Source organism: Lathamus discolor, chromosome 4, assembly GCF_037157495.1.
Source record: "Lathamus discolor isolate bLatDis1 chromosome 4, bLatDis1.hap1, whole genome shotgun sequence".
NCBI classification, from domain to species: domain Eukaryota; kingdom Metazoa; phylum Chordata; class Aves; order Psittaciformes; family Psittacidae; genus Lathamus; species Lathamus discolor.
The window spans coordinates 100,378,845-100,389,176 of NC_088887.1; positions in this window are offsets into that span (position 1 = coordinate 100,378,845).

Consider the following 10,332-nt stretch of genomic DNA (forward strand, 5'->3'; position numbering starts at 1 on the left):
CAAACTAAGCATAGCAAAAGTGTTTTTACGTTGGACTCAGCTTTGCCTCTGCAGGCCAGATCTTCTGATTCTCACTGTGGTGATGTAAATCATTTGCTCCAGTAAAGCTGAATGATAAAACAGAAGCTGCAACACATATTGGTAATCTTGCATGCTTAAATCCCATCTTGAATTGTTTCGTGTATGTTGGTCTTCAAAGTAGTCCTTCCCTCCTATTTCCGTCAGTGTGTGGTGTTATACATTTCTTTATTCCCATCATGGGACGTGTCTGCATGTCACCATTACATTGTATATGCAGAGCTATGTGGGTTTGGCTTTGTTTAGTTTTTATGGTTTATGGTTTAACGTTGTGGGTTTTATATATCTTTATGTGGCAGTTATAGTGTTGTAGAAACATCAGGAGTTGGAAGAGGCCTCTGAAGGTTGTCTAGTTCAAAGTGCCTGCTGAAAGAAGGCACAAAGCTGCTCAAACCTCAAAGCTTTGGAAGTTAAATCTGTTTAGGACTTTGTCCGGTCAGGTTTGAAAATATCCAAAGGAGGCAGTTTCACAGTATCACTGGGCAGCGTGTGCCAGTGCTCAGCCATTGTCATGGTGTAGAGCTGCATCCTAATCTGCAGTCAGAATTTCCCATGTTTGAGCTTGTGATCTTTCCCTCTTGTTGTTTCACTGTGTACCTCTGAGAAACTCTGGCTCTGTCTTCTCTGTAGTTCCCCCTTTAGGTGCTGAAAGACTGCAGTTGTTCCTGCAGCCTCTTCTTGTGCAGCATATGCTCTAGCTCCCTGACCATCTGAACTCTCTCCAGTTTGTCAATCTCATACTGGGGAACTCAAAACTGTATGCAGCCTTCTGAATGTGGTTTCAGGAGTGCTCAGCAGGCAGGAAGAATGATTTCCATCAACCTGATGGCAACTCCCTGGCTTATACTACCCAGTATGTACTGGGTATGTACCCAGCTGGCCTTATCACTGCAAGAGTTCACTGCTTAATCATGTTCAACCTGCTATTCACTGGGACCCAAGGTCCTTTTCTGCAGAGCAGTTCCCAAGCCAGTAGATGCTTAGCTTCTGCTGTACCAGGTTAGTCCATGCGAGGTGCAGGACTTGCACTTGTCTTTATTGAACTGCTTGAGGTTCTCATTGGCACCTTCCACCAGCTAGTGAAGGTCTTTGTGAATGGCAGCCCTGCCCTTCAGTGTATCAGTCACTCCCCCCAGTTGGAGGGGTATCTAGAAACTTGCTGAGGGTGTCTTTCATCACCTTACACAAATTGTAGACGAAAATGTTGAATAGCACTAGACCCAAAAGAATGCCACTTACAGCTGGATACCAGTTAGATTTAAACTGTTGTCCAGTACCCTCTGAGCCTGACGATCCAGTCAGTTATTCACCCACATTGCAGTACACCAGTCTAGTCCATGTTTCCTTGATTTGGCTTCAAGGGTACTGTGGGATACTATGCTGAAAGCCTTGATAAAGTCAAGGAAAATTATATTCACTGTTATTTCTCCACCCACCAAAGAAGCCATCTCGTTAAAGGTGGCAGTCAGGTTAGTTAAGCATGACTTACCATTACATGAGACCCCACTTGAAGCATTGTGTGCAGTTCTGGTGTCCTCAACAGAAAAAGGGCATGGAACTGCTGGAACAAGTCCAGAGGAGGGCCACGAGGATGATCAGGGGACTGGAGCACCTCCCGTATGAAGACAGGCTGAGGAAGTTGGGGCTGTTCAGCCTGGAGAAGAGAAGGCTGCGTGGAGACCTCATAGCAGCCTTCCAGTATCTAAAGGGGGCCTACAGGGATGCTGGAGAGGGACTCCTCATTAGGGACTGTAGTGATAGGACAGGGGGAATAGGTTTAAACTAAAACAGGGGAAGTTTAGATTGTATATAAGGAAGCAGTTTTTTACTGTGAGGGTGGTGAAGTACTGGAACAGGCTACCCAAAGAAGTGGTAAATGCTCCGTCCCTGGCGGTGTTCAAGGCCAGGATGGACAAAGCCTTGGGTTACATGGTTTCGTGCGAGGTGTCCCTTCCCATGGCAGAGGGGTTGGAACTTGATGATCTTAAGGTCCTTTCCAATCCTAACCATTCTATGATTCTATGATAAATACATGCTGGCTCACCTTCTTGTCCGTTTTGAGTGTAGAAATGGCTTTGAGGATTTCTTGATAATCTTACAGGGGACTGAGGTTAGACTGATCAGTCTGTGGTTCCCCAGATCATCCTTCTTGTCTGTCTTTAAGTAGGTTGTGACATTTTCTTTCTTCCAGCCATCTAGAACTTCACCGATCACCAATCTTTCAAAACCGATAGAAGTTTCACAGTGACACTGGCTAGTTCTTTTGGCATTGTCAGATGTACTCTGTCCAGTCTCATGGACTTGTATATGTTCAGCCTATTGCATCCCTGACTCAATCTGCTAGTGTCAGTAGTAACTTTCTCCTCCAAGCTTTGCTGCTAAATGCAGACACACCTTGTGAGTAAACATCTTGTGAGTGAAGCCAGGTTTTTCCAACTGAGAATATCTTCCAGTTACAGAAGACAGGAACTGTTCTAGTCTGTTCTGAACCAGTTTCCAGTTGCTCAAAGAAGTCTTTGTTTGTCTTCTCTTCTTGATTGAGTGGGTTGTGAGAGATACACACAATAATATCTTTGTTGTTAGCTTCTCCTGACCCATGAGCTCGTGACTGTCTCATCCTCTGTTCCCTCGCAAAGTGATGCCACCCAGTTGCCTAGAACACTAGTTGCCCACCACCATCTGCTGTCATTTCCTAAAGAACCTGTATCCAGCCATGGCAGCTCTAGTTACACAGCTGTCTCATCATATCTATCACATCTGGTTTTACATCCTGAGAGTGTTGAGGTCTTTCAGGAGTGATTTTCAGGTTCAGCAGCATGGGCATTGCCTCTGGACAGTCCATCTGCCCAGGACAATTGAGCTACCTTGGTCTTTGGTAAGGGCTTTAGAAACAGAGTAAAACTGTAGGTGTGTTAACTATTGAAGAAATCAGGATATTGGAATACATTGGTGTTTTCAGTGGCTGGTATCAGCAAGGAGATGAGCTCTTGTGAGCCTGTACAGAAGCTTTTGAGTCCTGCAGTTTCATGCTAAGGTAGCAAGCAGTGGCCTAGCTTGGGCACCTGAACTGCCTTCGTGAGACCACATCTAAAGACTATACAAATGACTGCGTGGCTCAGGAAGGCCTGAGGTGTCATAGATGGCACTTTTGTAAATGGATTTCCTCTCTTGAATTGTCCAATAGCTTTCTGAGCTCATTTGACATCTGCAGCAGCCTCTGGCAGGGAGTTCCACTGCGGCATGTGAGACTACTACATGTTGTACAGGAAAGTTTATCTGCCAAACCTGTTACCTGCTAACTCCATTTGATACCCCCTACGTTTGCTTTAGGGAGAGGCAGTAACAATTTTTAGGCTATTCATGGTTTTATGGATTTCTATAAAACCTCTGATTTCTCCTTTCAAGCTGTGAAGTCCTAATCTAGTCGGTTATTCTTCAAGAGAAAACCATTCCATGCTTTTGTTCATTCTTGTTACTCTTCTGTATTATTTTTTCCCCTATTCTGCTATGTGTTTTTTGAGGTCCATAACCACGTACAGTTTTGGAGATGTAGATGCACGGTGGATTTACAGAACGGCTTGAAGGTGTTTTCTATTTTATTCTCTGCTCCTTTCCTAGTAATGTGACTTGCTGCTTTTGTCCATGTCAGAGCACTGACCTGCCCCTTTCATAGATCTTTATATAGCCCAAAGGTCCAATTCCCAAGCAGTAAAAGTCAGTTCAGAGCCTATTATCATGCATGTAAAATTAGATTTTTTTTATGTAATTAATTTTAGAATTGGCTATATTGATCTCCTTTTTATTGCCCAGTTGCTGTGTATTGTGAGACTACTCTGCAACTTTCCTAGTTGTCCATCATCTTTACTATCTTGGATGCTTAATAACCCCAACAAATTCCCTGCTCACAAAGCCCCCCTTTTTCCAGGTTTAAGTCATGCTGAACAATATAAGCTTGAGTACAAATCCCTGCATGACTCCACTGCCAACCTCCTTCTACTGCAGAACTGGCTATTTATTTCTACCTTCTGTTTCCTGCCTTTTAATCAGTCCTTTATTCACATAACCTTCCCTCATAAACCATCACAGCATGGTTTCTTCAAACGGCTCTGATGAAGCACTTTGGAAAACTGTTCTCACTTGTACACCCATTTGTTGATGCCTTCTGAAGCCTCTAATAGATTTACAAGGAGTGATTTCCCTTTATAAAACCATTCTGATTCTTACCCAAACAAAATTATTTCTGTTCAGGTAATGAATTGTGTCTCATCTGAACCTAAGTGTCATTTGAGTACAGAGCAATCCTCCCTATGGCATCTTGTCCCAGCTTCCAGGACTTAGCATAGTGTACATTGCTAAATTTACACAGAATCCAGACTTCCTGAGCCAAAAGCTGTGTTCAGATCACTGTGTGACCAACTGCTACATTGTGCTACCAAAGGATTTATCCTGTGTCAATTTTGTCACATTTTCTGTTGAATCTCTCTTTATTCCTCAGGTTTCCACAGCACTTCATGGCAATAAACACCACCGAATTCATGCCCCTCAGGAGAAGATAGTCACGTTTATTTGCATCCTTCACTCAGACAATTTCACTGAGTACATTCTGTTTCAGGAGAAGTCAATACAGAGTGCTGGGCAATGTAACTTCAGAACCTGGAAAGGATCCTGTTGCCCGGAGCCCAGGAATAAACAGGTTATGAGATAACTGGGAGGAAATGTCCTGCATTTGTGCATGTGGGGGAGGAATCCGACTGCTTGATGTGTAAAGCCCTGCAAGGTGTTGTAAATCCTGTGATGGGAAATGTCTACAGTGGTAAATGGAAGAGGGACATGGAAAAGGTTCAGACACTGGATCCTCCGGTTGCCTGTTGGCTCTGTTTTGGACCTCTTCAAGCAGCATTCTCCAAAACACTTATCTGGTGCCCTTCACACCAAGGACTGTTCCCACTATGGAAGAAGCTGCATCAAACAGGGAGCCCTCTGTCTCCAACACTGGCCCGCCTGACTTTGCATCTTCCTGTCCTCCCCCATGCCCTTGGGCAACTCACAAGGCATGAAACTCCCCCCCCCCCGCCCAAGGGTCATCCTGTAAGAACGCCTCTCAGCTGGGATGTAACTTAGTCCTGACTTTATTTAGGATAACAACCTCCCTTGCAAAATGGAGTAATTGTGTCCTAGAGCCGTAAGGATCCCACAGCAGTCCGGGAGGGAAGCCAGGCCAGCTGCTTGTGGTGTGTTTGTGACCCATGGAACAGCTCTGAAGGGTGTGCACACAGTTCATACAGTGCTCATACAGGCTGGCCTTGGAGCTGGAGATCAATATTCAGTCTGCTCTCATTTAGCAATTTACAGATAAACAGTGTTGCTTCGGTTTGGCCAGAGAAAGGGCATCTGGAGTCTTTGAGAGCTTCGCTATTAAACAGGCACACCCTGTCTCTGCCTTGACTCAGCCTTTTGCATTAAGCATGGTTCACTTTAGAATCAGTTTTAATCACTTTTCTCCAGAATATATAAGGGATAAAATGTGAAATAGCTTGGTAGGTGGAGGCCATGAATCCAATCTGCCCATTGTAAATAAAACCTGCTAACCATTAGTACATGATGAAATGGCGGTGCAAACGGATTTAGCCAACACTGCCCAGTCAGTAGAAGTGCCCTGTTCACATCTCCGTGTCTGCGGAGCGCCTGTATTTTGTGACAGGATCACAGCAATGCGGCGCGCTCTGTTTTTGTGTGCTCCTCGCTGGGAAGCCGCTAGCCCGCAAGAGTGGCTAGTGCCATCTCGTGGTTTCCATGCACACGCGTGTCAGCGCAAGGAGCTGCAAGCCCAGGCTGCTGGCGAGCACTCAGCGGGGACCCTGCAGGCCCCTCAGCACCCCACAGCATGGGATGTGCCCCCGTCCCCAGGGTCCATAGGGCGCTTTGCAGCAAATATCCTCACAGGGTATGGGGTGAACGTGATGAAGTTTGCTTCACAGTGCAATAGAAAGCAAGCCTTGCTCCAGCCATATCTGCCAACAAGACTAGACTGCCCAGCATCCTCTACATCCTGCATGTCAGTGTTAGCTGCTGACAGTGCCTGTGCTGGGTTTCCACCCTGCCACCATGCTTTCCTTTCCATCACACAGGACAGACATGGATCTCTCAGAGCAGGTCTATATGAGGCCACACAAATGGTCAGAGGGCTAGAACACCTCTGCTATAGAGAAAGGCTGGGACACTTGGGATTGTTTAGCCTGCAGAACAGAAGGCTCCAGGGAGACCTTGTTGCAGTCTTTCAGTATATAAAGAGGGCTTATGAGAAGGATGGAGAAACTTTCTATTATGGCCTGTAGGGGCCCTGGTAAAGGGCCAGGACAAGGAATAATGTCTTTAAACTAAAAAAAAGGTAGATTTAGACTGGAAAGAATTTTTTTTTTTTTATTTTTTATTTTTTATTTTTATGATGGGACCAAGGTAGGACACTGGAACAGGCTGCCCAGAGAAGCTGTGGATGTCCTGTCATTGGAAGTGTTCAAGCTCAGGTCAGAAGGGGCTTTCAACAATCCAGTCTAGCAGAAGATGTCTGTAGCCATGGCAGGGGGTCTGGAGCTGGATGATCTTTAAAGGTCCCTTCCAACCCAGGTCATTCTATGAATCTGTGAAAGCTGGGAAGCTGAATAACCCAGCAGCTTCATGATGCAGACTCAAACAGCACTGCCTTGTCATTTTGCTGTGTCAGAGCTGCAGGCAAGGAAGCGGCTGCAGCCCGTGGGGCAACCACTCAGGCTGTGCTCAGGATGGAGTTGAACATCTGCTGCTGGCAAGCCCATGAGCACAAGGTGGTAAGCTGTATGGCTGTCATAAATTGCACTATTTATTTTGATGAAATGTTGGCCCTCCTGGTACAGAGATATCCTGCTCAGTATGACCCAGCTCCTGCCAAAGCAATGCTTCCTGTGAGGTTAGCAGTGCCACCAGAATGCCCCTGATCCCCAGGTGTCATGAACTCGGTGACAGGGCCTCCTGGGACGGACACAGTGGAAGAATGCAACCCATAATGCCAGTTGTATAACTCCTCCTACTCTGGTGAACGAGCAGCCATCTTTTTGCAGTTCACATGTCCTTGTTGCATGGACAGATTTAGTTTTGTAACTGGACTGTGAGCAGTGTTTTTTTCACACAGTTTGCCGTGCCATGGCTAAGAGTGCCACTTCTTCCCATTCTGTTCGGGTGAGTTTAGTCACAAGAAAGCAAAGCTTTCATTAATAACTCTATGGCTCTGCTTGTGGATTTTGCCTAGGTACCAGCATTCCCTTGTTGTGCCACATAAAGCCACAGAAATGCAGCCTCTACCCTCAAGTTTCTTTCCCCAGCACTTTGATGCCTTGCTTTCTTTCAGAAGCTGATTGCACTGCAGGTTTCCCACAAGAGGAATGAGGATGTTTATTACCACCCTGCCACGTATATAAAGACTGTGACAGAAATCTTGAAAAAGGCGTTTCGGGGCTGCTTATGGCAACGCTAGGAACAACCACTGCTGGGGCTACAGCAGTAGGTAGGAGACGGGGAGGCAAGAGCTGTTAATGAGGTCAGGGGGACCCTCAGGCTGCTGGGACAAGCCAGAGGGCAGGAGAGGAGGAAAGAGATAAGATCCAGCTGAGACCTTGCACCCTTTTCCCAGCCCCAGATGGTGCACCAGCTCCAGGCACACGGGGCCATGCAAGACCTTGCTCTTCAAGGCATTGGTGTGTGATATGGAGATGGTGTAGAGGAACCACCAGCCCCAGCAGCTGAGGACACTGAAGCTGGAAGGTTGCCATCAGGGCCTGACTGCACAGAGTGTTTTCCAGGTTTCCAGGACAACCTTTGCTCAGAGCTGACAGGCTTGTTTGCTGTTTGAACGCCTTCCTTTGCAGATGAGTGTCCACTGATTCATGCTGCTTGTCCCCACGGACGCTCCTTTTCCCTGTCCTTCCCTTCCTTCTTTTCACTTTCCCTTTTCGTTCTCTTTCCACTCAGCTCACCCATTTCCTTCACAAAATATCAGGCCCACAAAAAATCACTGTTATTACAGCACTAACCCTTCCTTGGCCAATGCAAGCCTGGAGGTAATTCTGCTCTGCCCACTCCCCCATGCCCCAGCACATCCCCTGTCTCATCTCTTCAGAGAGGACCCAATTTGGGGCCATGCTATGTCCAGAATGAAGCAGGACAAGACCCAGGCTCCTTTCCTCTTGCCCTCTCCTTATCATCTCCTTACTAAATCAATGGGATTTGATACTTACCTTATCTCTAGCACACTGCAGAGTTCAAAACCCTGGTTTCAGCATCACTGGGAATCATTCAGTGACATGACAAGGATGCAGCTGCAAGTCTGGCCTGCTCTTTTCTGCACGTGGAGGCTCACGTTAGACATACCAGGTCGACAGAACTTTTTCTGATGCTGTGAGTTTTGGTAAATGGTCTAAAGAAAACCTGGCTGCTCTCTGGAGTGACAGCTAGCTTGCAGCTTGACACCAATGAAGAGCATAGCGAGATGGAACAGGTTTTTGCCCCAGGCCTTCTCTGCTGATGTGGTAAGTTTGGCAGCATCATTTGGAGAAGGGAATTAATCATATTGAAGTTGTGTACAAAAGAGACTTGGGGGGGGGGAGGAGAAAAGATGTGTGAATCCATGTTGGTTATTTTGAAGCCATAAACAAGTGGCATCAGAAAAGAATTTGACAACCATATGGACTTTCAGAAGTGTGAAGTCTTCTGAAAATGATATGCAATCCTATAAAGATGGGCATGAGAAAAAAAAAACTTGAGATATGGATGGAGGAGAAGTATAGACAGGGGACTGCAATCTGTGATACAGGAGTTAAGATTCTGGGTACACGAGAAGGATTCTGTATAGAAAACAAGTACATAAATTGAGTAAAATAAAGTTAAGTAAGAGAATTCTCCCAAAGGTGAGAGCAATAACAGTCAGTCCTCTTTCTTATTGCTGGTTCTTAGAACTAGCCTCTTTGGGGAACTTCAGTCTCAGGGACTGAACAACTTTTCCATGAAAATAATCTCCATTTTTCTGGGAAGGTTCACTGAAGATGCCACAGGAATCTGTTTTTTGCGTGGAGCAAAACCTACAGGTACAGGAGTGGAGTGCTGCTGAAGGGCATCAGCTGCTTCTGCTGAGTTCAATAACTAATGTGACAGTGCTGGGTTCTTCTGCTGATGTTCACTAAGGGGACACTTCATATCCTAGAGCCTGGGAGGTGCTGACACTTCCTCTGGGAGGCAGGTAGGATGATGTCCTGAGTTCAGCTGTAGCAGTCATTTTTCTCCTTCTTAGTTGAACAATGCTTGGTAACACCAGTGTTTTTAGTTGTTGCTAAGTAATGTTTACTCTGATCGCAGACTTTTCAGCCTTTTGCTCTGCCAGTGAGGAGGGGCATAGGAAGCCGAGAGGAAGCAGAGACAGGACACCTGACCCAAACTAGCCAAATGAGTATTCCATACCACAGCACGTCATAGAATCATAGAATGGTTTGACTTGGAAAGGACCTTAAGATAATCAGGTTCCAACCCCCTGCCATGGGCAGGGTCACCACACACTAAACTATGTCGCGCAAAGCTCTGTTCAACCTGGCCTTGAACACCACCAGGGATTGAGCATTCACAACTTCCTTAGTTGGTTTCACCACCCTCATAGTAAAGGGCTTCTTCCTTATATGTGACCTAAATCTCCCCTGTTTAAGTTTGAACCCATTACACTTTGTCCTACCATGCCCAGTGTATAAACTGGGGGCAGTTACCCAGAAGGCCCAGATCACTGCTCAGGTTGGGCTGGGTATTGATCGGTGGGTGGTGAGCAATTGCATTGTCCATCACTTGTGGTTATTGTTTTCCTTTTCCCCTTTTAGTTTTATGTTCTCTCCCCTTGTTATTTCCCTTATCATTATTACTATTGGTGGTAGCAGCAGTGGTTTGTGTTATACCTTAGTTACTGGGCTGTTCTTATCTCAACCTGTGGTAGTCACATTCTTTTGATTCTCCTCCCCATCCCTCCGGGAGCAGGGGGAGGAAGGGGGGGAGTGAGTGGCTGCGTGGTCCTGAGCTACTGGCTGGGCTTAAATCATAACAGATGACGGGAAAGCAGATGTGCAGATTTTGTGACTTTGGTGCAGCACATCTCTCTGTGCACTCTGTGTGCATGTGGCAGGGACAGCTCCACGAGCCACAGGGCCTGGCAGATGAAGGAGCACGGTGGGAAGTCACACACCAAGAAAG